The 14,115-nt window shown below is 36.9% G+C and overlaps 1 protein-coding gene across 49 annotated transcripts in view; it reads left to right on the top strand.

Annotated features, from left to right (window-relative positions):
* The window catches only part of MAP2 (microtubule associated protein 2), a 308,607-nt gene that overhangs the window by 193,650 nt on the left and 100,842 nt on the right, over nt 1–14,115 (top strand). For 26 of the 49 annotated variants that reach the window (XM_058300230.2, XM_058300250.1, XM_058300242.1 and 23 more), the window contains one exon: nt 3,023–3,099. The exons of the other annotated variants lie outside the window; for them this stretch is intronic. The gene's annotated coding sequence lies outside the window, so the exon portion shown is untranslated. The remainder of the gene's footprint in view (nt 1–3,022; nt 3,100–14,115) is intronic. 49 annotated transcript variants of the gene reach the window in all.

Below are 14,115 nucleotides of genomic sequence, written 5' to 3'. Positions count from 1 at the left end.
AGCTGCTAGAGTTAATAAATGATTTCAGTAGAGTGTCAGGATACAAGATCAATATGCAAAAATCACTGGTGCTTCTGCACACTAATAATGCACAATCTGAGGAGGAAGTCAAGAAAAACATTTCATTTACAATAGCAACTAAAAGAATCAAATATTTAGGAATAAACTTAACCAAGGCTGCAAAGAATTTGTATTCAGAAACCTATAATGCATTGGTAAAAGAAATAAAAATAGACCTAAATAATTGGAGGAACATTCCATGCTCATGGATTGGAAACTAAATATCATTAAGATGACAATTCTACCCAAATTGATATACAGATTCAATGCAATCCCAAGAAAAATTGCACCAGCATTTTTTAAGCAAGTGGAAAACATAATTATCAAATTTATCTGGAAGGGTAAAAGGCCCGAATAGCCAGAAATATCTTAAAAAGGAAAAGTGAAGTTGGAGGACTCTCACTTCCAGACTTTAAATCATATTACCTAGCTACAGTGGTAAAAACAGCATGATATTGGCATAAATATAGAAACATAGACCAATGGAACTGAATTGATGGTTCAGAAACAGACCCCCACATCTATGGCCTTGTGATTTTTGACAAGCCTATCAAGACCTCCCAGTTGGGGCAGAACAGTTTATTCAACAAATAGTGTTGGGAGAACTGGATATTCATAGCCAAAAGAAAGAAAAAAGAACCCTATCTCACATCTTATACAAAAATTAACTCAAAATGGATCAAAGACCTAAATATAAAAGGAAATACAATAAAGCTCCTAGAAGAAAATGTAGGGAAACATCTTCAAGACCTGGTGGTAGGTGGTGGATTCTTAAACCTTACACCAAAAGCACGAGCAAAGAAAGAAAACATGGATAAATGGGACCTCCTCAAACTTAGACATTTCTGTGATTCAAAGGACTTCATTAAGAAGGTAAAAAGGCAGCCCAGTCAGTGGGAGAAAATATTTGGAAATCACTTATCCGATAAGGGTTAGATTTCCATTCTATATAAGGAGATCATACAAGTCAACAATAAAAGAGCAAGCAGTCCAATTGAAAAATGGGCAAAAGATTTAAATAGACATTTCTCCAAAGAGGAAATACAAATGGCCAAAAAGCACATATTTCTAGCTAGTAAGGAAATGCAAATTAAAAGAACAAGGAGCTATTATCTAACACCACATAGAGTGGCCATTATTTAAAAAACATAACAATAAGTGCTGGAGAGGATGTGGAGAAACAGGGACACTCCTTCACTGCTGGTAGAAGTGTAAAATGGTACAGCCTCTGTGGAAGACAGTTTGGCGATTCCTCAGGAAGCTGAAAATAGAACTGCCATATGATCCAGGAGTTCCTCTACTAGGAATATATCCAGAAGAACTAAAAACTATGACACAAACAGACACCTGAACACCATTGTTCATAGCAGTATTGTTCACAATTGCCAAAAGATGGAAAGAACCCAAGAGTCCATCCACAAATGAATGGATAAACAAAATGTGGTATATATGTACTATGGAATACTATGCTGCAATAAGAAGAAATGAAATTGGGACATATGTGATAACATGGATGAGTCTTGAAGACATTATGCTAAGTGAAGTAAGCCAGACACAAAAGGACAAATATTGCATGGTTTCCTTAATATGAACTAAATACAAATAATAAATACATGGAATTAGAACCTAGAGTATAGGTTATAAGGAGATAAGAGGAGGGTTGAGAAGAACTATGGATGCTTAATGTACGTAGAAGTTTAATTAACTTGACTGTAAAAGTGCGGTGATCAATAGAGTTGATAGTAACACATTATAGTGAGTAACAACTGGTTTATAAATGGGATTGTGACTGAAAAAGGTAGTCTAGGGAAGTAAATGTCAATAGAAAGAAAGCTAAAGAATACTCTAGGGACTGAATAACACAGTGAACCCAGAAGCAGTTGCGAATTGTGGTTAAGGGTACCAATGTAAGAGAGTCCTTCTGTGAGCTAGAGCAGATGTACATCGCTATTACAGGTGATGGGAAGATGGAAAAACATGGGAAAACTACAATTGGTGTGACCTATAGACTGCGGTTAACAGTAATACTATAATACTCTTGCATTAATGCCAAGCTATACTGTGTTGATAATGGAGGTGTATGGAAAAAGTCTGCCAAATGTATGCTGTGGACCATGATCGTTGGTAATAGTCTGATGATATTATCTCATAATCTGTAACAAATGTTCCACCAGGGTGTGGAGTTGTGTGGGAAATCTACATATCTGTATGATTGTTTTGCAAGTACACAATATCTGTAACATAAATACATTTTTAAAAATAGTATGGGTTGGAGGAAAAATACACCAAATGTAAGATAAGGAATATAATTGGTAGTAATATTTTGATGATGCTCTTGTATAGTTTGTAATAAATGTTTCACACCAATGCAAAGACTTGGTGGAGGGGTGATGTATGAGACCCCTGTGTGATGTTATGTATGTTTATTTTGTAAATTCACAATCTTTACTATACACTTATTGTTTATGTGTGTTCATGTATGAATGATATATTTCAATAAAAAAAGAAAGAAAAAATATATATTCATCATTCTCAGGCTGGTGCCTTTTCATAGAGAATGGTATATAATGCCCAAGCAATCTCTTTTTTATGAATTAATTTTAAATAATTTTGGTTAAAATTCATTTAACCTGGGTTTGCATAAACAATGTGAAGAGAGATTATGCTTTTAAATGGAGGGCCAATTAACATTTGAAGAATAACACCTTTTAACTAGATTAGTGAATGCTTGATATGACTTTGACTGCAGAGGAATAAGAGAAGGGATTGTGTTTTCTAAGCAGAAAATTTGGCATTTCAGTAGGAAATGGATGACTATAAAGAACCATTATGAATTCTGTCTCAGTTTCATGGATACCAAAATAAAAAGAGAAATCCACAAGAGAATTTTGTAGTTACATGATATAATTGATGTGTGTGCATCAGAAATTAAAGTATTAATGTTTTAAATTCATTTTTACAGAAAGAAGCCATAATATATTATTGATCCTTTGAGAACACAACATAACCACCTTTACCATTTATCATTTCATTGAATAGGTAAGACCTTCTCTACTATTAAAAAGTTACCCACACTTGTGTAAAATAACTCTGTGCTAACCGTCTGGTTTTTCTTTTGTTTTGTTTTTTGTCTTTAAATAAATATCAATTCAGTTTGATAAGGGAGAAAAAAGTATATTTTTTAATTTTATGACTAAAAAATTTAGAATTATTAAAGTAGCACTTCATAGTGGTTAAAATGATGTAATAGTAAAAGAACATCAACACCTTTCTCTGAAATGAAAACTGAACTAAGTTGGTCTACCCTTTTATGGTAAAATACCAGGATAATATCAACAGCACTTGCTCAGCACTTACTACATTCCAGGCGTAGTGCTACACAGCTAACTTTACGTGAATTGAATCATTTAGTCCTTACAATAGCCCTACGAAATAGATACAGATAATGTCCCCATTTTATAGCTGAGGGGTGTGAGGCAGAGAGAGAGGAGGCAGGTAGATGAAGTTGTTCAACCAATTTTGCCTACTTGGGTTCTGGGAGCACAGAGGTTGTAAAGAACACCAGCCCCTCCCACCCCCCTGCAATTTTGAAAGTATTTTCATGTTGTGGTAAAATTGTTTACCAGTCAGACCCTCCTACATTTTGAGTATATTATCTGTAAGCATATTAATTGAGCTAGCATTCATCTCAAGTGCATGAAAGAAAAGAATAATGCATTTACTAAAAGTACCATAGCAGGCAAACTTTTATTTTGCATTTGTATTCGTTACTTAAAAGAAAAAGGGATACCTCGGAAACATTGCAGGTTTGGTTTCAGACCACCACAATACAGCGAATATTGCAATAAAGTGAGTCATGATTTTTTGTTGTTGTTGTTTCCCAGTGCATATAAAACTAGTCTGTTAAGTGTGCAATAGCATTAGATCTATAAAAACAGCATAGATACCTTAACTAAATAATACTTTATTACAAAAATTGCTAACCATCATCTGAGACTTCAGCAAGTCATTATCTTTTTGCTAGTGGAGGGTTTTGCCTCAATGTTGATGTCTGCTGATTGATCAGCATGGCTGCTGAACTTTGGGATGGCTGTGGGAATTTCTTAAATTCAGACAATAATGAAGTTTATCACATTGATTGAGTCTTCCTTTCATGAAAGATTTCTCTGTATTATGCAATACTGTTTCATAGAATTTTGCCATTGTAGAACTTTCAACTTTCAAACTCTGCTGATGGTTTTATCAACTAAGTTTATGGAATATCTAAATCCTTTTTTGTCATTTCAACAGTGTTCACAATATCTTCACCAGGAGTAGCTTCTATCTCAAGAAACCACTTTCTTTGCTCATGTGTAAGAAGTAACTCCTCACCCATTAAAGTTTTTTCGTGAGATTGTAGCAATTCAGTCACATCTTCAGGTTCCACCTTTAATTCTAGTTCTCTTGCTATTTCCACCACATCTGCAGTTAGTTCCTCCACTGTAGTCTTGAACTTAAAGGCATCCAAGGAGGGTTGGAATCAATTTCTTCCAAACTCTTGTTAAAGTTGATATTTGATTTCCTCCCATGAATCACAAACGTTCTTAATGGCATCTAGATTGGTGAATCCCTTCCAGAAGGTTTTCATCTTACTTTGTCCAGATCCATCAGAGGAATCGCTGTCTATGGCAGCTTAGGAATTCTTGACTTAGGAATTCCTGATGCTTCCTTTTACTTGAACATTGTAGGTTTATTAATTGGACTAATTTTAATATTGTTGTGTCTCAAGGAATAGGGAGACCCAAGGAGATGGAGAGAGGGGAATGGCTGGTTGGTGGAACAGATAGAACGCATATGATAGTATGATACTGGTAAAAAAAGATTTTAAGTGAGTGGTTTTATATTCTAGGAAATATGGGATGGATTTTATTGCTATTTCTTTTTGTTAGAAATAATGAATATACAGTCTTAAAATTAACTACATAAATGTTCACTTCCCTATTTTTACTATTTCTTTCTTTCCTTTTTTTTTTTTTAAGGAGGTATACCAGGGATTGAACCCTGGACCTCATATGTGGGAAACAGGCACTCAGATACTTGATTTACAACTGCTCCCATTTATTACTTTATTTTTAATCAAGGAACTTTACAGTTTTCAAAAGAAATACAGAAAAAAATTATAATACTTAAGTGCATGCCACATGAAATAAACAAATGTTAATATTCAGCTATATTCAAATCATTTTAAAAGAAATAAATTGTCACAGAAAGAGCAAAAGCTTACCCTGCTCACTTTCCACTTTTCTCCTTTATTCCAAAGAAGTGTCACAATCCTAAAGATGATACAACCTTCATATGTGGGTTCTAATACTTTTATGAGGTATATGAAACAATATGTCATGTAGTTACTTACATTTTTTTAAGTTCATGTAAATGGTATCTTACTATAGGTACTTTTTTGCAGCTTGCCTTCACCCAGCATTAGATTTGAAGATTCATCTATATTGATATATGAAGATCTGGTTGAATCATTTTGACTGTCATAAAGTTGATTCTATTTAACTTTTTCAAACTTCTGGTGCTTACTATTACTAATTATTATTATTTCTAAATAACTTTCAGCATTTTACAGATTTGATACTAAAATGCTTCAAACATGGCTTACGAAGCATCCAAAATTCTTAATATATAATTGCGTGCTAATCCTGTTTATGATTTTTTTTTTCTGTTTTAAAATGATTTTGAATTGGCTGTAAAAGTCTTGCTAATCTAATGGGACTCATAATTTTCACTGTTTCTGCCCTAACATAATAATTGAAATCTGTTTTATTTCCCTGAAGATGAAACATTGTTCCCAAATACTATGCAAATACTACCTTTGAAATTTAAAAGATAATTTAAAGGAAAATAGTTTAGTTTGGCCAATTTCCCCTATTCCCTTAGAAAATCATAAAAGAAATTAAAATAATTTTCTCTAACCCTACAGTTAATTATTCCAGAATTTTCTTAAGGTAAAAGAAATATCAATAAACAGTAATAAGATCTATAGATGTAAAATCTTTCATAGCAAATTGCTACTCTGGAAGAGTTGGAAGAGGGAGAGAGGGAGGAAAATAACCTTTTCTGGGCAAATATGAGTAAATATGAGATTTTACATAAGCCTCACAGGTTAGAAACTCATTCTCCCATTTTTCGGAAGAGGAAACAGAGACCCAAATATGTCAGATAATTTACTCAAGATCCCATAGTGATTGTAAAGCCTAGATTCAAACTTGTCTCTGCCAGACTCCAAAGCTATGAATCCTACCAGAAAATGAACTGGAAAAACTACCTATGTGACACTAAATAGAAATTTCACTTATTCCAACAATGTTTATTGGGACCCTTTTCTATAAGTTGGGATTGTGTTAGAAAAGAAAGGAAGATGCAGTGCTAACTCAAAGGGGGAAAATAGGCTATTGGGTACAGTGAAGATTCATTCATTCACTGATACAACAAATGTGACCAGTTAATTAGGTATAGAAATATTTTGCTATACTCACTTAACATTGTTTACCAAGTGATTACTTTTGTAATCACCTAACCCAGGCAATTAGATTAAATTGAAAGAGGCAATGGGAGTGAAAATACTTTGTAGATGACAAAGTCCTTTGCAGTCATTTGCTACTATTACTAATTATTCTATAACACAAATCTGAGTATTGAATATTTTAATCCCAATACACATAATTCTAAATGTAAAGATTTATATATATATATATATATATATATATATATATATATATGAATGTTAAGAGTCTTAATAATTCATATAAGACCAGCATCTTTTTCACGTAAAGGCCCTACATAAACATTATGGGGTAATGGTATACAGTTCAACAATTGGTTTGTTTCCATGCTCTACTGCTCCACTACCACTTACAAGAGGCATATTATTTCACTTCCTTAAGCCTCATGGTAGATAATAACAGTAGCAAAAACTCATGCCTGTCCTGAATCTGATCATTGCTCATCTTATCTACACTATTCAAATTCACCTTCTCTCACTGACTACTGCAATAATCCCTACGCCCAATATTGTTCTACGTTTGTTCTAAATGTCACACATGTCAGATGATCTTTCTAAAAATAAAAATCAATTGATATCACTCCTCTGTTCAACATCCACCAATGGTTGCTCATAATAGAATGAAGTTCCCACTCCCTACTGTGGTCAACAAGGTGCTCTATAAGCTAGTATCTGCTTCCTCCCTGACATCACTTCAGCATCATCTCCTACCAGTGAGGGCAGAGACTGGGTGATGTCTGAGCTATATCTCCAGAATCTAGAACAGCGCCTCTACCTAGGTGGACCCTCAGAAAATACCTGTTGAAAGAATGAATAGATATGCACGGGTTACTGTGGAAAAATGCGGCTAGACACTCAACACACACAAGCAATTGTTTTTGCCCTTTTAAGGATACCTTCAGTTGTCTTAACAGAGTCCATCACTTCTGGTATGTTAAAGAACTTTCATATTTTTGATACACAAGACTTTAAAGCACTGTGAGAAAATTTTATTCTGCTGATTTGTAATTTTGAATCTTAATTTATAGTACCAAAAATGCGGACAAATTAGCAGAGTGGAAATGAGAAAACAATCTTAAGGACAGAAAATATAAACATTTTATTCTCCCAGCACTACCTGACACCACTGCTTAGATTTTATTGTTATCTTCACAGATAAATTTATATCTTTTCATTGTTTATAGTTGGGTACAATTTATTCTTTAAGACAATTTTCTATAAAATAGGCTGATTTTTTTGTTTTTAATTATTTATTTATTTATGCCAGTAAAATAATTTATTGGGAAATGGGGAAAAGAACAGAGGTTGCTGAGAAATGGGAGAGAAGGATGGAAATATGCACTGAGATTTGATGTGTATCTCTCCTCTGGGCATAGAGAGTGAGATTCAGCTTATGTGGTTACCTTTTAAGCAATTAATTATTCCTCCCCTTGTCAATGCTAAGAGGAGGGGCCCCAGATGTTATTGGTTATCCCACCAGTGGTGTGGGCCAATGCGTGGCCTGTTTGGAATATCCATGGTCTGCCCTGGAAGGAGTCCCAATTGGGACCTCATGGTTAAGGTCTTGATGGCCTCTCTTGGCAATATTGTCTGTCGACCATGTTGTCTGTTGGCCATATTTTGACTCATCTTCTCCTCGATTCCCAGTACTAACCTACCTCAACTCCCTCCTTAGAGAGTTCATTCTCTTATTCTTAAGGGGGTGCTAAGGGGCAATGGTCATTCTTCTGTAGTTAATTCCTGCTGGGTAGGGCAGTAGTCCCTGCCTGACAGGGTGTAAACCTCTCTGGTTATTATACTGTGGTTGAGGGAAGAGGGGTCTGTCACCCTGATTGGAACTGGATGAAATCTACTCATAATTAATAAGGTACTGATTCTGTAAGAAATAAACTGAATTAGAATTTTGAAGATACATGGTCCTATTAAAAGGATAAAGAAGATGGTGGTAGGCAGACCCAAAAATGGGGCCAGCCATGACATACTGGACCATGAGAACGAGAAAGGCCAGGTGCCTTCAGAGGCTGCATCCTCCCAAAGTTGATGGAAACAGCATTCTCCCTTGAGTTCTTTTATGCTGTTGGTTAACTCTAGGGAGAGATGTGGTAGACGAAATGGGTTTGGGTATAAACTGCCAACCCCAGTTCTCACAGCAGTGATAATGCTTAGGACAGCTAAGAGAGGTATGAAGAGAGACACTGCCCTAGACATAAACTCACAAGAGACAGTATAGGTAACAAGACAAATACACAGCAATCAAAATACAGTAATAAGAGAGCAATTCCTTTATCTTATAGGCATGTTCATTAACTACTTAGACAATGAATTAAGTTTACCCGGACTTTCAACATGTTCAATATCCCCCTACATATGATGTAGAATAGAAAAGATATCATCATAATCATCAGGCATATAGGTATAGTATTTAATACTAATCAATGCACAAGTTCCTCTTTTAGCTGCAATTAATAGATCTAAGTTCCAGGTCTGCAATACCATACATGTTATTTCTCCATGGGAGCAGGCCATAATGCCAGTTGTGTTTGTTTAAGTTCTACTCATAGTACTCTGGTAATTGTTGCTCCACTTGGTATGCCCTTCACACAGCCAGCATGCTGCAGCACTGTTGACCCTAGAGAGAGACTGGGAAGGGAAGGCTCCAGTGTTTCACTGGCCTGATGTAGAGTGCCCTTTGGCACTGTGAGACAGAGCCAGACTGGAGGCAATGTCCATTGTACATCTGGCCATATTGAGCCATCATGGGCTGCTGCAAGAGTCTGAAACTGCAGCATACTCTCCATCCACTTCAGGAGCATAACCAGAGATGTAGCAGATACCTTTATTATTTTAGTGGTCAGTGACCAACCTAGCTAATAACTCAAAAAGGAGAGGCACCATGCAAGGTATTTGGGCTGGGTTGGAATGCACAAGAGAGTTTGACAATACTGAAATCTCTCTTTCGATTTATTTTTTTACTTTTTTTATTTTTTTGTCTTTATTTTTTTAATGTTACATTCAATAATATGAGGTCCCCATATACCCCCACCCTCTTTTGATTTTTATACACTTTCTGAACACTTCTATTGCATTTATAACATATCAAACGAACTTAACTTTTTATAATAGTACTTTGCTTTTTACTTCTACAGCTTTACCATTATGATGTTAATTAACAGATATTTTACTTTAGCAATACAGGAAAATTACTTTCTCAATTATTTTATGAAACCTGAAGATTCCCAATGGAATCAAGATTATCTTTCCTTACCACCACTTTAATGTGCAGATTGAGGTGGCCTCTGACCAACCAGTTTCCCTGTTAGGAAGCTATTTTGCTATCAATATCAATTTAGGTTTTAATGAATAATGGCTCCCTGGAATTAGCCATTCAAATGCTTCAGTTACAAGATGCTTTCACAAACTTCTTATAACTAGAAGTTAGTTTACCTTTAAACAAGCTTATTAAATTACAATTAGCAATGAATGAAGTTTACTTTATCCATTTAAGAGAGGGCATATCTACATTTCCTTCTTTAACTTAATTACATTAAATATGAATTTTACAATTTTCATCATCTTAAAGATTTAATACATATAATGTTAATTTATTTAATTGGTATCCTGTAAATCTAGGGAGATTACACCCAAGCTAAATAAAATTGAAGCCATTATAGTTTATGCAGGGAATGTTCTTTTTCCTTCCTTTACAGGAGGCTAAAACCTCTTTTCTTTAATAAAATTCTAAAACTGTGAATAACCTTAGAAACATACTGACTACTTGGTTCTGGAATATATTTTAATTGTTTAATTTGCTTTAATCATAATTTAGAAAAGATCTTTCCATAGCTTTTAAGGACTTTTCCTTTATTACTGAAATTTGACAATTGGATTATTAACCACCCTTTTTTTAAGGCTGGTAAAAGGTTAATTTGGGGAATTAAAGGGCAACTGATTCTTAATTTCCCAGCCTAGAAGAGTTTTTTGTGTTTTTTTTTCCCTGGAAGTATTTTAATCTACTACATCTAGCCCCTCCCTCAAGGCTCTTGCAAAGAGAAGGCCCTGGGGGTTGGGTAGCTCAAACAGCTCAGGAAAATCTTTTTCCCTTTCCCAATAGTTTCTGTGTTCAGATTTCTATATGACCTTTCCATACTGCTTAGCATAATTTGGGCTCCAGGAATATTCATTCACATACATAACTACATATTTGATTATACAATTTGAATAGAGCTCTTTTAAGAATTTTCCTATGTTAATTTGATATTCCCATCCCCATGTATGAAGATATACACTGAGCAAATAGGCAGGCACACACAAAAAAATAGGCACAAATAGAGAGACAAAAAAAACCACAACTGACGAAAGTTACTTAAAACTTTCATTCTTTTACAAAATACATTTAACTATAAAATAACATTTAAAAGATTTCTTTAAAGGCTATTTCTAATCACTCTAGTTTGCACTATGACCATGCAGTTTTGCACAATAATTTTTTTCCCTTTTAATTATTGGCTTATAACCAAATTGTCCCCAATACTTTAAACTATCATTTTCTTTTACTTCAGAACTTTGCTTATTTCCCATTTTGACTTCAGCAGACCTTGGATGAAAAACACTCATTCAGTGAGATCATTGAAGCCCCAGGGAAACTGGTTTCTCTCATGAATTGCTGCTTTTAGGAACTTCAAAACTCAAGGCCTCCCCCGCTCCCCAGTTCTTGGAGATAACAGGACTCCTGTGGCCACTGGACTGGAACAGTGGAAGTTCAACCCCTAAGGGTCAAGAATTCCACCAAGCAGCAGTTTAGTCCACAATGGAGTCAGGAGAGAAAGCAGGGTCATTTGGCACCAGGGGAAAGACAGGAGACAGGGGTGTCTCAAGTTTGCTTTTTCCAGAGCCATAGGTGGCAGAAGTTGTCATGAAATAACCATAAGCAAAAGCAGGGGTTGAGGCTAGACCTGAAGCAACCATAAACAAAAGCAAACTCACTTTATATTTACTATCACAATAACTAAGTCTAAGGGCAAGGTGAAAGGTGAAGCTATAAAGCAAGGGTGTGGCTAGACCTGGAGTAACCATAAACAAAAGTAAACAGTTTAGAATTATCATCTCAGTATAGGTTCTAGGGTAAATCACCCAGTTAGAGCAAGTTCAGATATTACTCTTCTGCTGTTTTATAATATAAAGGTATCTATTTAATGATCTTAACTTTTAGTTACAGTTTCTGGCAAGTTTTCCCTTAAAAACAATTTGGGCACTTCTGTTTATTAACTAAGCAACAGACAATTTTATTAGTAACAAATTTGCTAAGTTTTCTGCCTTTCCAGCAGTTGAATTCCACTTGTGAATTTTACATCAAATCCATATGCAAGATACTGTTGGCATTTAAAAAGTAATTTTTAGGTTACCTTTCACCATTATCCATTTTGTTGTTTTTTGGTTTTATTTTGTTTAAAGATTTATTTTATTTATTTCTCTCCCCTCTTCCCCCCCCCCCGCCCCCCCTGCCCCGACCCTGTTGTCTGCTCTCTGTGTCCATTCACTGTGTGTTCTTCTGCGTCTGCTTGTATCACCAGGTGGCAATGAAAAACTGTGTCTCTATTTGTTGTACCATCTTGCTGCATCAGCTCTCCGTGTATGCGGCACCACTCCTGGGCAGGCTGTGCTTTTTTTACATGGGGCAGCTCTCCTTACAGGGCGCACTCCTAGCACATGGGGCTCCCCTACAAGGGAGCGCTCCTGCATGGAATGACACTCCTTGCATGTGGCAGCACTGCGCATGGGCCAGCTCACCATATGGGTCAGGAGGCCCTGGGTATAGAACCTGGACCCTCCATACGGTAGGCAGATGCTCTGTCAGTTGAGCCACGTCCACTTCCACATTATCCAGTTTGTAACAGGGGAACAATGAGTTTCTAGGCTTGAGCAGACAGACAAATTTAAAGCAAGCACAGATTAGAACAGAAGAGAATTTTACACACTTAGCTTAGCTTAGGGAAAGACTTGACTTTAGAATCATCTAAATGAAAAGCTCCCAGTGTCTGTTCATGGCAGAAACCTCATACAGGAGCCTCCAACTTAGTTCCTCCAGGAAAATTCCTGGGCAGCTGCTAAGTACAGAGCTAAGGGGGCCAGAGAAGCCCTGTCCTCAGTGAGACACGAATTGGGGCTGCTCTGCAGGCCATATCCCATTAGTTACCTCCTGGCAAGGGGTAAAGCCCTGCGAAGGCTTTTTCACTGGAAGGAATGGAGTGTTACCAGGGAATAGTCAAGAACCTTTTGATCTTAATTGATGGCACATGAGGAGGTTCCTTATTCTACAGGGTTGAGGTTTAGTAAAACAACCTAGATCTTAATTCCCCATCACTCCCCTCATTAGGCACAACCAAGTTTAGAGAGGTCCCAAGTGCAGGCAAGAACCAAGTAATTGCTTCCATGTTAAAAGATGAGCCTGTCTGCCACTCCTTACCTTCTCCATCTTGGCAATGTGTTCTTGATTATTGAAAACTAAGAAGACTGTTTCTAAAAGGGAGTTAATGGAAGTTTGAGGGCCCAGGGAAAGCTTCTGCAGCTTTTTATGGATATTTGAGGCACTGGCTGGATTGCTAGGTTCTGCCTCTAATTTCTCTGAGCTTATTTAAAACTGACCGATTTGGTACTGCATTTCCTCAAACCATTTAAGGAGACTTGGGTCCTGGTCCATGGTCTCTGGCCCTCATATCTGTCTGTCCTCTTCTCTCTTATACAGATTTAATTGGAATTTAGGGTCCCACCCAGAGCCCACTTTCAGCCATACTGTGGCCACAAGGTTTGGCAGGAAAAGATTAGCCTATTTCTTTTTAGACCATCAGTAGCCAGGTTGTCCCAATTTCTGAGAAGGCACCCCAATGTGGAGTCTGCTGGAATGCTGGAAGAGCTACCCATTATCCTTGCTGGATGGCGTCCCACCACTAGACCTGACTGAATGGACTGCTCACCGAGCCAGCATCCTGGAAATCAGGAAGCCCTGCTCACTGTCCCCACATTCCAGGGATCAGAAGACTTATGTCTCTGGGCATCCCCAGAGCCTTAGAGGTCTTGGGGGCATCATGCCCAGCTCCCAAACTGAACACCCAAGCTGGGCTGACCCTCGAAAAGGGGCTGGCTGGGGACCTTACTTTCACCTACTTAGCAGATGGCTACGAGAGAGCTCACCTCATGGCTACTCCCAGGGTTGAGTTCCACAGTTAAACCAGACATTAAAAGGCAATTAAGAAGCAGAGACTGATCTACTGCTTATAGGCAAACAGCCTTATGCACGTGCACGCGCGCACACATGCACGCACACAGACCATCTCAGGGCCTTCCCAGAGCTGAGACTCATGCTGGGACTCATGCCTCGCTAACAAATGCATTTTCAGTTTCTAAGGCATTCTAAAGCATCTCACCCACCTAAAATGAGGACAGCAATAGTTGGAAGATTAAAGACACTTCTGATTAAAGCTGGGGTTCTTAGCCTTTTTTGTTACACGGAC

The sequence above is a fragment of the Dasypus novemcinctus genome, chromosome 7 (genome assembly GCF_030445035.2).
Source record: "Dasypus novemcinctus isolate mDasNov1 chromosome 7, mDasNov1.1.hap2, whole genome shotgun sequence".
Lineage (NCBI taxonomy): Eukaryota > Metazoa > Chordata > Mammalia > Cingulata > Dasypodidae > Dasypus > Dasypus novemcinctus.
Note: the sequence above shows the minus strand (reverse complement) of the source record. Positions and strands in the feature narration are given on the sequence as shown.